Genomic DNA, 12,739 nt, shown 5'->3' with positions numbered 1-12,739 from the left:
TGATGCTGCATAGGCAGCATCAATAGTAAATAGTTGGGGACACACAGGGTTAATAGCAGCGGTAACGGAATGCGTTACACTGCGGGCCGTTACCGCTGCCATTAACCCTGTGTGAGCGGTGAGTGGAGGGGATTACGGAGCGGGCGCCGGGCACTGACTGCGGGGAGTAGGGGAGGGACTAATCGGACTGTGGCCGTCGCTGATTGGTCGTGGCAGCCATGACAGGCAGCTGCCGAGACCAATCAGCGAATGAATAACAGTGACAGAAGGACGGACAGACGGAAGTGACCCTTAGACAATTATATAGTAGATGATGTTATAGACCTAATGGAAAAGAGAAGAATTACTGTGCTGAAAAGATGTACAATAACAAATTGTTTTGTGGTACTATGTTAGCCAGAAAAATCGATGTGAATATTTTTCTGCCCAATGATGACAGAAGTATTCTAGGAGTGAGACCTTTATTGGCTAACCAGAAAATAATATGTTTGCAAGCTTTCAGAGCACAGAGGCTCCTTCTTCAGGCAAGATTACAGATAGATTAATAAGAAAAAAGCACAATATTTAAAGAACAGTACAGCAGGACATTTATTAGGGGGTGGGAAGTGTGAGAACTACCACTTCTCTCCTATAAACAGCCCCCTAACTTAAGGAATCTGCTTGTCAGAAGTGTCCTCTCATCACCATCAGTGACTGGCACATTCCCCTGTAACAATAAAAAATGCAAAACGTGTACCCACATATTACCAACAGATATAGTCCGTGCACCAAACACAAATCAGGACTATAAGGTCATGGGCTCCTTTTCTTGTACATCCTCCAACGTGGTGTACATGATACAATGTACGAGGTGCCCTGGAAGTATTTATATAGGGGAAACTATGCAAAGACTACAAATTAGGATGAATCTACACAGACACACAATCAGGAATGAAGTGGACACACCGGTGGGAAAACATTTCTCTGGACCTGGACACAGTATGACAGATTTAAAAGTCTTAATACTAAAAATTAATTTTAAGGACCACAGGGAAAGAAAAATTTGGGAATACAAACTAATGAAGATATTTAATTAGTTGACACTAGGACTCAATTTAACACCTGGGTTTATGAGTCACTACATGGATACAATTCACACCTCCACCTGACCTACTCCAGATAACTAAGAACATTATTCCCACTGCCTCTCCATTTGTAAAGGTACCTTCACACATAACGATATTGTTAACGATATCGTTGCTATTTGTGACGTAGCAACGATATCGTTAATGAAATCGTTCTGTGTGACAGCGACCAACGATCAGGCCCCTGCTGGGAGATCGTTGGTCGCTGAATAAAGTCCAGAACTTTATTTCGTCGCTGGACTCCCTGGAGACATCGCTGGATCGGCGTGTGTGACACCGATCCAGCGATGTCTTCACTGGTAACCAGGGTAAACATCGGGTAACTAAGCGCAGGGCCGCGCTTAGTAACCCGATGTTTACCCTGGTTACCATGCTAAAAGTAAAAAAAAACAAACACTAGATACTTACCTACCGCTGTCTGTCCTCCAGCGCTGTGCTCTGCACTCCTCCTGTACTGGCTGTGAGCCGGAAAGCAGAGCGGTGACGTCACCGCTCTGCTTTCCGGCTCACAGACAGTACAGGAGGAGTGCAGAGAAGCAGAGCGCAGCGCTGGAGGACAGACAGCGGTAGGTAAGTATCTAGTGTTTTTTTTTTTTTTACTTTTAGCATGGTAACCAGGGTAAACATTGGGTTACTAAGCGCGGCCCTGCGCTTAGTTACCCGATGTTTACCCTGGTTACCGGCATCGTTGGTCGCTGGAGAGCGGTCTGTGTGACAGCTCTCCAGCGACCAAACAGCGACGCTGCAGCGATCCGGATCGTTGTCGGTATCGCTGCAGCGTCGCTTAATGTGAAGGGGCCTTAAGAAAATGCCTAATTTGATTATCTTGGCTTATCTATGGACTCCTCACACTTCCCACCCCCTAATAAATGTCCTGCTGTACTGTTCTTTAAATATTGTGCTTTTTTCTTATTAATCTATCTGTAATCTTGCCTGAAGAAGGAGCCTCTGTGCTCTGAAAGCTTGCAAACATATTATTTTCTGGTTAGCCAATAAAGGTCTCACTCCCAGAATACTTCTGTCATCATTGGGCAGAAAAGTATTCACATCGATGTGCAGAAAGGAAAATTAGCCATTGTAAGTACACAGTGGTATAGAATATGATGATTGCAATGTATTAAGAGGATAAACATTTTGATGGAAGGTGTGCTTCTTTAATCACTTAGAAAATAAAACTCGCCGCTTGTACTGGTGCCTTTACAACAATTCTGACACCGCTATTCCAAGTGGGGTCAAGTGACTGTGTTGTGTCACATGACCACTGCAACCAGTCAGTGGCTGCTGATTGGCTGCAGCCGTCACGTGATCCAATAGTTAAGTATTTGGTTTTGTTGTTGTATGATGGACAGTTTAGCTGTTAAGAAAGGGTTGTACCATTGTGTCGTGTCCCTAACTAAAGTCCTGAAGGCCCACCAGCAGATCATGTTCTCAGGATTTCCTTAGTATTGCAAATATGATAATCCACCTCCTGTGCAATGCCAAGGAGGTCCTGAGAACATGATCAGTTGGTGGACCTTCAGGACCGGAGTTGGGGAACACCAACTTCGTGGACAACCCTTTAAAACATCTGATGCAAGTTACGCTGCTCAGTGACAGCAGAGTGACATTTCAATTCACTTCTATGGGCTGAAAAATACAACATCATGTGAGACTTGTAGTCAGGTCGTGCTCGTAGTTCGGGGTAGTTGCTGGAATAGAAATTGGGATTAAGATATATATATATATATATATATATATATATATATATATCATAAATCTCGTAGAAGCACAGCTGACCGCACCACCGCTTCCGGTAATAGCCGAGCCTGCTCACATGCAGCGGAAGCTACCCATCGGACCACGGGTGCTATAGCCGAAAACACATGCTGAATATTCCATGAACAAAGAACAGAAAGGCAGCACTCACCGATCCTCCGAGTCAGGTAACTTTATTAGCTTATAATAAAATCTTCACTGACCCGTAGAAGCGCCCGACAGGCGCGAAATGGCCATCGTCTGGCTTTGCACACTCTGCATGTTCAACACCCCCGGCCGTGAAGATTTTATTGTAAGCTAATAAATTTACCTGACGGACGATCGGTGAGTGCTGCCTTTCTGTTCTTTGTTCATGGAATATAGCGAGATGTGGGTCTGAAATAAACTTCACAGCTTTTTCACCTTTATATACTATTGGAGTGCTGCCTTCTTTTTCTGCTCGGTATATATATATATATATATATATATATATATATACATATATATATATATATATATATATATATATATATATTTTACACATACATACATACATACATAGGTATATACACACACATTTACAGGTGTCCGTTACCCCCATGGCAGTGGAGGATATCACGTTAGGACTCTTTGTTGAAGGCAATAATCAGCATTTCTGTTCCTTCAGATATGACAAGGGTTAACGGAAACCAGTTATTTTTGTTGGAACCCAAAGCCATTGTACTCAGTGAGCGACATCTCCTGCTCCGTCTTCAATTATTCATGGGATAGACAGTCTGTTCTTTCAGAAAGAACCACCTAGGTGACATCCGAGGATCATTTCAACACCGTGACAGGTACGACAACGTTTACACGGCCACAGACGCACAACAATTCTTGTCAAGTCAAAACTACAGAATTTATTGCACCATTCTGGGCCCACAGGTAAATCTGTGACCACTAGGGGGCAGATCTGTCCGTATCTCCATTCAGGTAAATGGGTGGCCGCCCCCTACCTGTGGTGATAAGCAGCTGAGAGTTTGAGAGTCTCTACCATGGATTATACAGGTCTCCTCCCTGGTCAGGAAGGGGTCAATCACTTTTTCACACCACTGTTTTTACAGTTGCATATTAATAGAGTGCATACCTTTTCCCAAATCTTTTGGCATTAGTGGCCGCTGTTGAGAACTGCAGTTCATGTTCTTGTATATGATCTGAGCTGCTGTTTTTGGCACGGCCACAACACAGAGTGTGGCGCTGTAGTGTTCGCCTCTGTCCCCTGTTTACATCTGATCACCAACAGCTGATGAGTGGGTTTCTGATCACCACCGATTGATGACCTATCGTAAAGGGTATTCTCACAATCACCTTATTTTTCACAAAGCCCAGTAGATGCATACAGACTAGTGTGATGCAGTAAACCCTGTGACAGCTAGGGGGCGCTGTGAGTGCTCTTTGGGATGTGCATGGAGGCATATCTATTGTGATAATCGTGGTGAAACAGTGACTGGCTGTGTTGTGAATGGCCGATATGTGGCGCAGAGGGAGTCTGCGTAGTAAGTCTGATGCAATGTTGTTCTGGGACCTGTAGTCCCTCAAGTGTGTATATGTATGGTGTAGCTGTAAGGGAGACTTACTAGGCTAGTTGTGTGAGATGGGTGGGACAAACTAGCCACACATCCACACTCCCACCCCGGGGAGTGGTTAAGGGTATATAATGTGACCAGGGTGTGGGTCACATGGTTCCATGTGTATGAGCCTGTGTATGGTCGCTGTGAGTGACCTGTGTGGTTCCAGTGGAAGGTCCTGGAGAGCCTGTGTGTTGGGAGGTTCTGGGAGTAGGACCGGATCCCTGAATTGCACTCTGAACCACCTGTGTTGAATTTCCTGGGAGTAGGAGTTCTGAATAGCACATGGTGGGGCTTTGGACCTGGTGAGCCGGGTGTGTTGGATTTTCCTGGGAGTAGGAGTCCTGAATAGCACACTGAACAACCTGTGTGGAATTTCCTGGGAGTAGGAGTTCTGAATAGCACATGGTGGGACTTTGGACTTGCTAGTGGCCTGGGGTGTTGGACGAGGTCCTGAATAGCACCTGGACAGGTCACAGGTGCAGTTCATGTGGGGAAGCTACCGTCCTTCGGTGGCTCTGGACTGACTGATGTGTGCCGGCCAGGCAAGTTGGTGATCCCTGTGAGGCAGCTTTACCGGAGGAGTGGACTGACAAGGAGTCAGCAGGTGGAGCAGGAGCTCCCGTCAGGTACCTTTACAGACTGTTGGTGCTTGTAATGTTCTATGAACTGTGTGGTCTCCCACGGTGACTGAACGGAGTGAGGTTCGGCGTGTTTAGAGACTGCGACCCAGTGTCATATGCGCTGTATGTGACTTGGGACATTGGTGAAGTGTACGGCATACAGACACCCATGGTAACTGGGCGAAGTGAGAGGTCCAGCATGTTTAGTGTCTGTGAGTCAAAGCCGTAAATGTGAGTTAAAGCCGTAAATGAATTGTTAAGACAAAGCTGCAAGTTAATATCACCAGTTGGTGCCCATTGTGTTCCTTGGAATGTATATTATGAACTGCATAACCCGGTTTATGACACTTTAATAAACCGCATGGACTGTTTTGTGTTCAAAAATCGTGCCTGACTACGTCAATCCCGTGCCAAGCGAGTGTCCCCCAATACACTTAGTGAGAGCAATCTTACACTAGGCACAACATAAAGTTTTTTATTTGTACCTTTGTGTCCTTTTTTATCTACTCTGGCCGCCCAGCTTCACATTACTGAATGGAAGATCCTAGTTTTCATCATCTAAAAGTAAATTTCCCAGCATTCCCCACTTTCTTCTCAGTGCTGCAGACCCCTCCCCGTCTCCTGTGTGCTCCTGTACAGACCCACTTCTCAGAATTATTATTAAGTTAATCTAAGTGTAGTATTCACCTTGTACTCCTATGCGTTATCTGCTACTGTACAAATATAGCTCAACTAATCTCAGCCCCTGTATAAAACCCCATCCTGCTATATATCTTTCCTTTCAGCCCTTCTGTATATAGGCCCATCCTGCTGTATATCTCACTTCTCAGGACTCTGAATACAGCCTCATCCTGCAGTATATATTGCGTTTTTGTTCCCTATATATACAGCCCACCCTGCAGAATATCCTCTTGGTCCCCTGTGTACAGCCCCATCCTGCAGTATATATCTCCTTTCAGCCCTTCCATACAGAGCCCCATTCTGCAGAACATCTCTCCTTTCAGGACCTTGTACACAACCACATCCTGCAGTATACCTTTCCTTTAAGCACCTTTATAAGGAGCCCCATTCTGCAGTATGTCTCTCCTCCCAGCCTCCTGTACAAAGCCCCATCCTAAAGTAGGATGGCCAATCATTCCATCAGAGCTGAAGATGCACTGTTATTGTCACGGGGATATCGCGACAGTGAGGAGCCAGAAAACCACAGTGACTGGTTTCATGCACTCTTGCAGTGCAAGGGTTAATCTGTTCAATAGAAGCTCCTGGAGCTTTCCTTCTTGGATTGTATCAGCTGTTCAGTGTTGGCCACTCTCCCTTGCTATATATGCCCGCCTCTGACACCTCGGGATTGCCAGTGTTAGTTCTTGCTGCCTGGTTTGGTGTTGCAGGTGTAGTTCATGGTTGAAGGTGGTGTTTGGAGATTGTTGCTTGGAGTTTTATCTGTGTGCACATCCTAATCCTCTAATATTTGTTTTCTTATTCCATTAACTCCTTTGTTTAGCAGTTTGTTTGGTGTGAATATTTTGTATGGTTGTTATTTTCAATTATCCCTGTTCGTCTTCCCTTGTTTGTCTGGTTAGTGTGTTTCTATACACTTCAGCTTCCCACTACCCTGGGTGGTGGAGAGGGCAAATCAGGGTAGATATAGGACCATAGGAAGGCACAAGAAACCGGTGTCTCCACCTTCAGGAGTAATCCGGGTGACACAGACTAGGGCGCCCCTAGTTCTAGGGACCTGGTTAGTGTCCAAAGTCCCAACACCAGCGTGACATTAATACGGCTAATACCTTTTTGATCCATTATGGATCCGGTGGCTGCTTTGGCAGGGCATCTGCAGCAACTCAGTTGGAGATGGAAGACTTACGCCCATTGTTTTGCAGCACTCAAACACCTCTGGTTTGGAGTCAGCAGTTCTCGGGTAACCCCTAGTAGAGCTCAAGATCCCTCTTCCGGATAGGTTTTTTGGGGGTCGGGATAAGTTTGCTGTTTTCTGGGAGGCCAGTAAACTATTTAAATTATGTCCTCACTCCTCAGGGACAGAGGAGCAACGGGTGGGGATCGTAAGTTCTTTCCTACAGGGTGACCTCCAAGCTTGGGCATTTTATTCCCCATTTTTTCTGACTCTGTCACATTTATAATGATCCCCGACCTCACCTCCCTGGCCGAATCTACATTATGTCAGCTTTGGCAGGGAGACTGGCCGGAGGAAGAATATTGTTCAGAGTTCTGTAGGTGGTCCACAGATGCTAAGAGGCATGACCCTGCACTCCGTAGTCAGTTCTGTCAGTGGGTTTCTGTGAGGATAAAGGATGATTTTGCCTTGTATGAGACCCTGGCTTCTCTGGAGGCGGCCAGGTCTTTGGGTATCCGTGTGGACCGCTGTCTTCACCAGAGACAGAAAGAGACACCTCAAATTTTGGGGGTGGGAGGGGGGGGGGGGCAGGATTAAGGGAACCTAGGATTGAGTGAACTGAGGAACCCATGCAGTTGGGAGGGACAACTCGATTTATTGGTCCTCCTGCAGTTCGGCGTAGAGGAGAACTGTGTTTTCTCTGTCGTGGGAAGGGTCATTTTGTGGGTATCTGTCCTTTCACACATAATCGCAAACAGTTGCCACAAAACTAAGGAGCCCAGGTTGCAGGGAGGTTAGAAACCTGGCTGTACATGTGTCCTCTGTGGGTAGTTCTCAAGTATTTTGCCTCCTGAGATCCATCTTGGCAAAAGTAAGGTAGTTATTTCAGCCTTTCTGGACAGTGGGGCGGGGTTTAATCTTGTTGTTCCCCAGTTCGTCCAGGACCAGGTTCTCAAGCCACATAAACTATCTAGACCTATACCTATATTCACCATTTACTCTGCTCCCTTGAGCCAGGAGTACCTTACTTAGCTCATTTCAATGATGCATCTGCAGGTAAGGGCCATGCACTCTGAATTAATTGATTGCACTGTGCTAGAGGACTTGCCCTCTCCTGTGGTTCGGGAAGTGCTACGATGGAGCGAATACTGTGATGAACACTGCTTGGGCACCCGGCTAGCTAGGGTAGATACCTAATCTCTGCCTGAATACCTGTCTGATTTTGTGGATGTGTTTTCAAAACAGGGGTGTCAAGAACTCCCTGCTCATTGTCCTTATGATTGCGCCGTTAATCTTATTGCTGGGGACAAGCTGCCTAAGATCAGGATATATAATATTTCTGGTCCGGAGTGGCAGGCCACAAAGGACTATATCGCAGAGAGTCTGGCAAAAGGTCATATCAGACCTTCCTTACCTTCCATTGCAGCAGGTTTTTTTTGTTAAAGAAGTTGTCCACTACTATAAAGTTTTTTTTGTTTTTTTTTCATAAATCTTGGTATTATGTGCCACTGAAAACATCTACTGTGTTTATTTTAGCAATATTACCTGTTATCATGCTGTAGCAGCACATCTTCAGTGCTGGATTCAGCTCTCATGGGGTTAATCGACAACTTCCTTATTGTGTCCTAATACTACAAGTTCCATGATGCTTTGCACTGCCACTAAGCCTGAATCTAGCACACCTACTCCAAAAACACACCCAAACCTCTCCCTCCTCTCCCTCCTCTCTCTTCAAAAAGATTTGTGGTGTCATTTCTGTCCAACTCCTCTTTTACATTTGTCCAACCCACACTCCATTACACACAGATAGATAGAGATAGATAGATAGATAGATAGATAGATATTAGATACTAGATAGATAAATAGATAGATATTGGATAGATAAATAGACACAGACAGATAGATAGAATTAGATAGATAGAATTAGATAGACAGATAGATAGAATTAGATAGATATGGGATAGATAGATACATACAGATATATCTATATATCTATTTCCATAGATCTGTCCATATCCATGTTTCTAAACCCCTTCACCCCTGGAGCTTTTTTCGTTTATCGCTCCCCTTCTTTCCAGAGCCATAATGTTTTGCTCAATGTGGCCATGTGGGGGCTTATCTTTTGCGGGACAAGTTCTACTTTTGAACGACACCATTGGTTTCACCATGTCGTGTAACAGAAAATGTGAAAAAAATTCAAAGTGCGATGAAATTGCAAAAAAAGTGCAATCCCACACTTGTTTTTTACTTGCCTTTTGCTAGGTTCACTAAATGCTAAGGCTGTGTGCACACGTTGCGGATTTGATTGCAGATCCGCAGCGTTTTTTGCCGTACGGAACTGCATCAAATCCGCAGTGTAGTGCACAACCAATGTAAGTCTATGGGAGCCGCAGACTTGTTGTGCACATGCTGCGGAAAAGGCCGCACCGAAACGCAGCTTTTTTTTTTCCCGCAGCATGTCACTTCTTTTGTGCCAAACTGCAGCGTTTCTGCTCCCTTACGTCGGGATCACACACAGCGAGATGCGGCCGAGTCTCGCAGGTTAAAACCAAGCTCTGGCACCGGCACTCTGGAGCGGAGCGTGCGGCCGCACAGCAATACATGGAGCCGCACGCTCCGCTCCGGAGTGCTGGTGCCGGAGCTTGGTTTTAACCTGCGAGACTCGGCCGTATCTCGCTGTAGTGTGACTCCGGCCTTACACTTTCATTGAGATGTAAAAAATATCTGCAGTTTTGCTGCGGATGTGGGTCCGAGAAACGCTGCAGTTCAGGAGGAGGGAAGTGTGTGGGTGGTGACCAGGGCCGGACTGGCCATCGGGCACTTCTGGCAAATTCCAGAAGGGCCGGTGCCAGTAGTGGGCCGCTGCACTCTTTCCCCCATACAGTGCCGTCGCCGCATTCAACTATACCGGCGTCTATGACGCCGGTATAGTTCAATGCAATGATGGAGGAGAGAGCGTCCGCTGACGCTCCCTCTCCCATCAATCCCCGAACTGCCTCTGACACTGCGGGTGCGTGATGACGTCATATCATCGCACACCTGCTGTGTCCCGGGCAGACTGCCGCCGCCGAGACAGGAGCAGCGTGGGCAAGAGGAAAGGTGAGGAGAGTGTGGAGCCATTATCGGGGGGATGAGATGTGGGCTGTGCTGTGTATATACCACTGTGTGGGCTGTGCTGTGTATACTACTCCGCGGGCTGTGCTCTATATACTACTACGCGTGTTGTGCTGTATATACTACTACACGGGCTGTGCTGTATACAACTACGCGGGCTGTGCTATATTATGTAGGCTGTGCTATATACTATGCAAGTTGTGCTATATTATATGCAGGCTTTGATATATACTATGGGAGGTATATTATATTCTATGGAGGAGGCTGTCTTATATACTATGTGGGGTATATTCTATTCTATGGGGGAGGCTGTCTTATATACTATGGGGGGCTGCATTATATTCTATGGGGGCTACATTATATTCAATGGGGGCTACATTATATATTATGGGGAGGTGGGCTGCATTATATTCTATGGGGGGCTGTATTAGATTTTATGAGGGATGATTGCATCATACTTTTTGATGGGGCTGCATTATATTCTATGGGGAGGTGGGCTGCATTCTATTCTATTCGGGGCTACATTATATTCTATGGGGGGCTGTATTATATTTATATTCTATGAGGGGTGATTGCATCATACTCTATAAGGGGCTGCATTATATTATTTGGGGGGTTACATTATACTCTGGGGTGGCTGCATTATACTCTGCAAATTCAGATTTAAGGCTACTTTCAAACTTGCGTCGGTACGGGGCCGTCGCAAACCTTCGGCCAGACGTACCGACGGACGTTATGCTAAATTTAGCACAACATGGGCAGCGGATGCAGTTTTACAACGCATCCGCTGCCCATTGTGATGAGCGTGGAGGAGGGGGCGGAGTTCCAGCCACGCATGCGCGGTCGGAAATGGCAGACGTCGCAGAAAAAAAGTTGCACTGAACATTTTTTTTGTGCGTTGCGTCCGCCAAAACACGACGGATCCGTTGCTAATACAAGTCTATGGGTACAAAACGCATCCTGCGAGCACATTTGCAGGATCCGTTTTTTTTCCGCCATATCCGTTTTTTACCACCTGATCGTTTTTTTCCGCCAGATCCGTTTTTTTCTCATAGAGTTGTATTAGCGCCGGAGTGCGTCTGATGGCCACACGTTTCATCCGCTTTTTGCTAGATCAGTCGCTGTGCATTTTTTCGACGTACCGAAAAAACGTTCCTCTGTATGTGTTTTCCGTCCGGTGGAAACAGCTTTTTTGACGGATCCTGCAAAAACGGATTAAACGTGTGGCCACCATGCGCAATCCGGCGCTGATACAACTCTATGAGAAAAAAACAGATCTGGCGGAAAAAAAAACATCCGGTGGAATAAAATGGATCTGGCGGAAAAAAACGGATTTGGTTGAAAAAAAACGGGTCTGGCGGAAAAAAAACGATCCGGTGCAAATAAACGGATCCTGCAAATGTGCTCGCAGGATGCGTTTTACCCATAGACTTGTATTAGCGACGGATCGTGACGGATGGCCAGACATCGCCTCCATCGTGCTACGGATCCGTCGTGTTTTGGCGGACCATAGGCACGAAAAAACGTTCAATAGAAAAATTTTTGGGCTGTCTCGCCCGCCATTTTCTACCGCGCATGTGCTGCAGAAACTCCACCACCTCCTCCCCGCAATTCAGAATGGGCAGCGGATGCGTTGAAAAACTGCATCCGCTGCCCACGTCGTGCACAAATTTCATAACGTGCGTCGGTACGTCGGCCCGACACATAGCGATGGACCCGTACCGACGCAAGAGTGAAAGAGGCCTTAATGAGCGTTGAATTTAAAAAGAAAAAAAAAAAAGCGGAAAAAAAAACGGCGTGGGCTCCCGCGCAATTTTCTGCGCCAGAGGGGGAAAGCCGACGGCCGGGGCTAATATCTGTAGCCTGCTATGAATACCAGCCCGCAGCTGTCTGCGTAGCCTTTACTGGCTATTAAAAGAGGGGGACCCCCCCAAAAAAAATGACGTGGGGTCCCCCTATATTTTATAGCCAGAAAGGCTACGCAGACAGGCTGATATTCATAGCCTAGAGAGGGGCCATGGATATTGCCCCCCCCCCCCCCGGCTACAAATACCAGTCCGCAGCCGCCCCAGAAATGGCGCATCTGTAAGATGCGCCAATTCCGGAACTTAGCCCCTCTCTTCCCACTCCCGAGTAGCGGTGGGATATGGGGTAATAAGGGGTTAATGTCACCTTGCTATTGTAAGGTGACATTAGGCCGGGTTAATAACGGAGAGGCGTCAATAAGACGCCTATCCATTACTAATCCAATAGTAAGAAAGGGTTAATAAAACACACACACATTTGGAAAAAAGTATTTTAATATTCTTCATTTAACCATACTTACCATACTTCAGCGTCTGCAAAAAAAAATTAAAATAATAAACCGTATACTACCTTTCCGCCGTAGTCCAATTAATAACGAGTGTCCCACGACGATCTCCCCTATAGAACAGTGACATCGGGTGATGTCACTGCTCTATAGGACCCTCAGTGACACACTGACAGGAGACAATGGCTCCCGCAGTGCATCACTGAGGTTACTAAAGTTCACTGGTCTCACTTTATGGCAATTGCTGCGTGGGAAAATGTCTCACCCAGCAATGCCAATAGTGAGACTAGGGACTATTTTCTCACAGGGGCGTAGGAATACCTTGTGAGGAATACATGATGGAAGGATACCTTCCATCATTGTGCTCCTGGAGC

The sequence above is a fragment of the Ranitomeya imitator genome, chromosome 4 (assembly GCF_032444005.1).
Source record: "Ranitomeya imitator isolate aRanImi1 chromosome 4, aRanImi1.pri, whole genome shotgun sequence".
In the NCBI taxonomy this organism is placed as follows: Eukaryota; Metazoa; Chordata; class Amphibia; order Anura; family Dendrobatidae; genus Ranitomeya; species Ranitomeya imitator.
The sequence above is the reverse complement of the archived record's forward strand: the minus strand, read 5'-3'. Positions refer to the sequence as shown.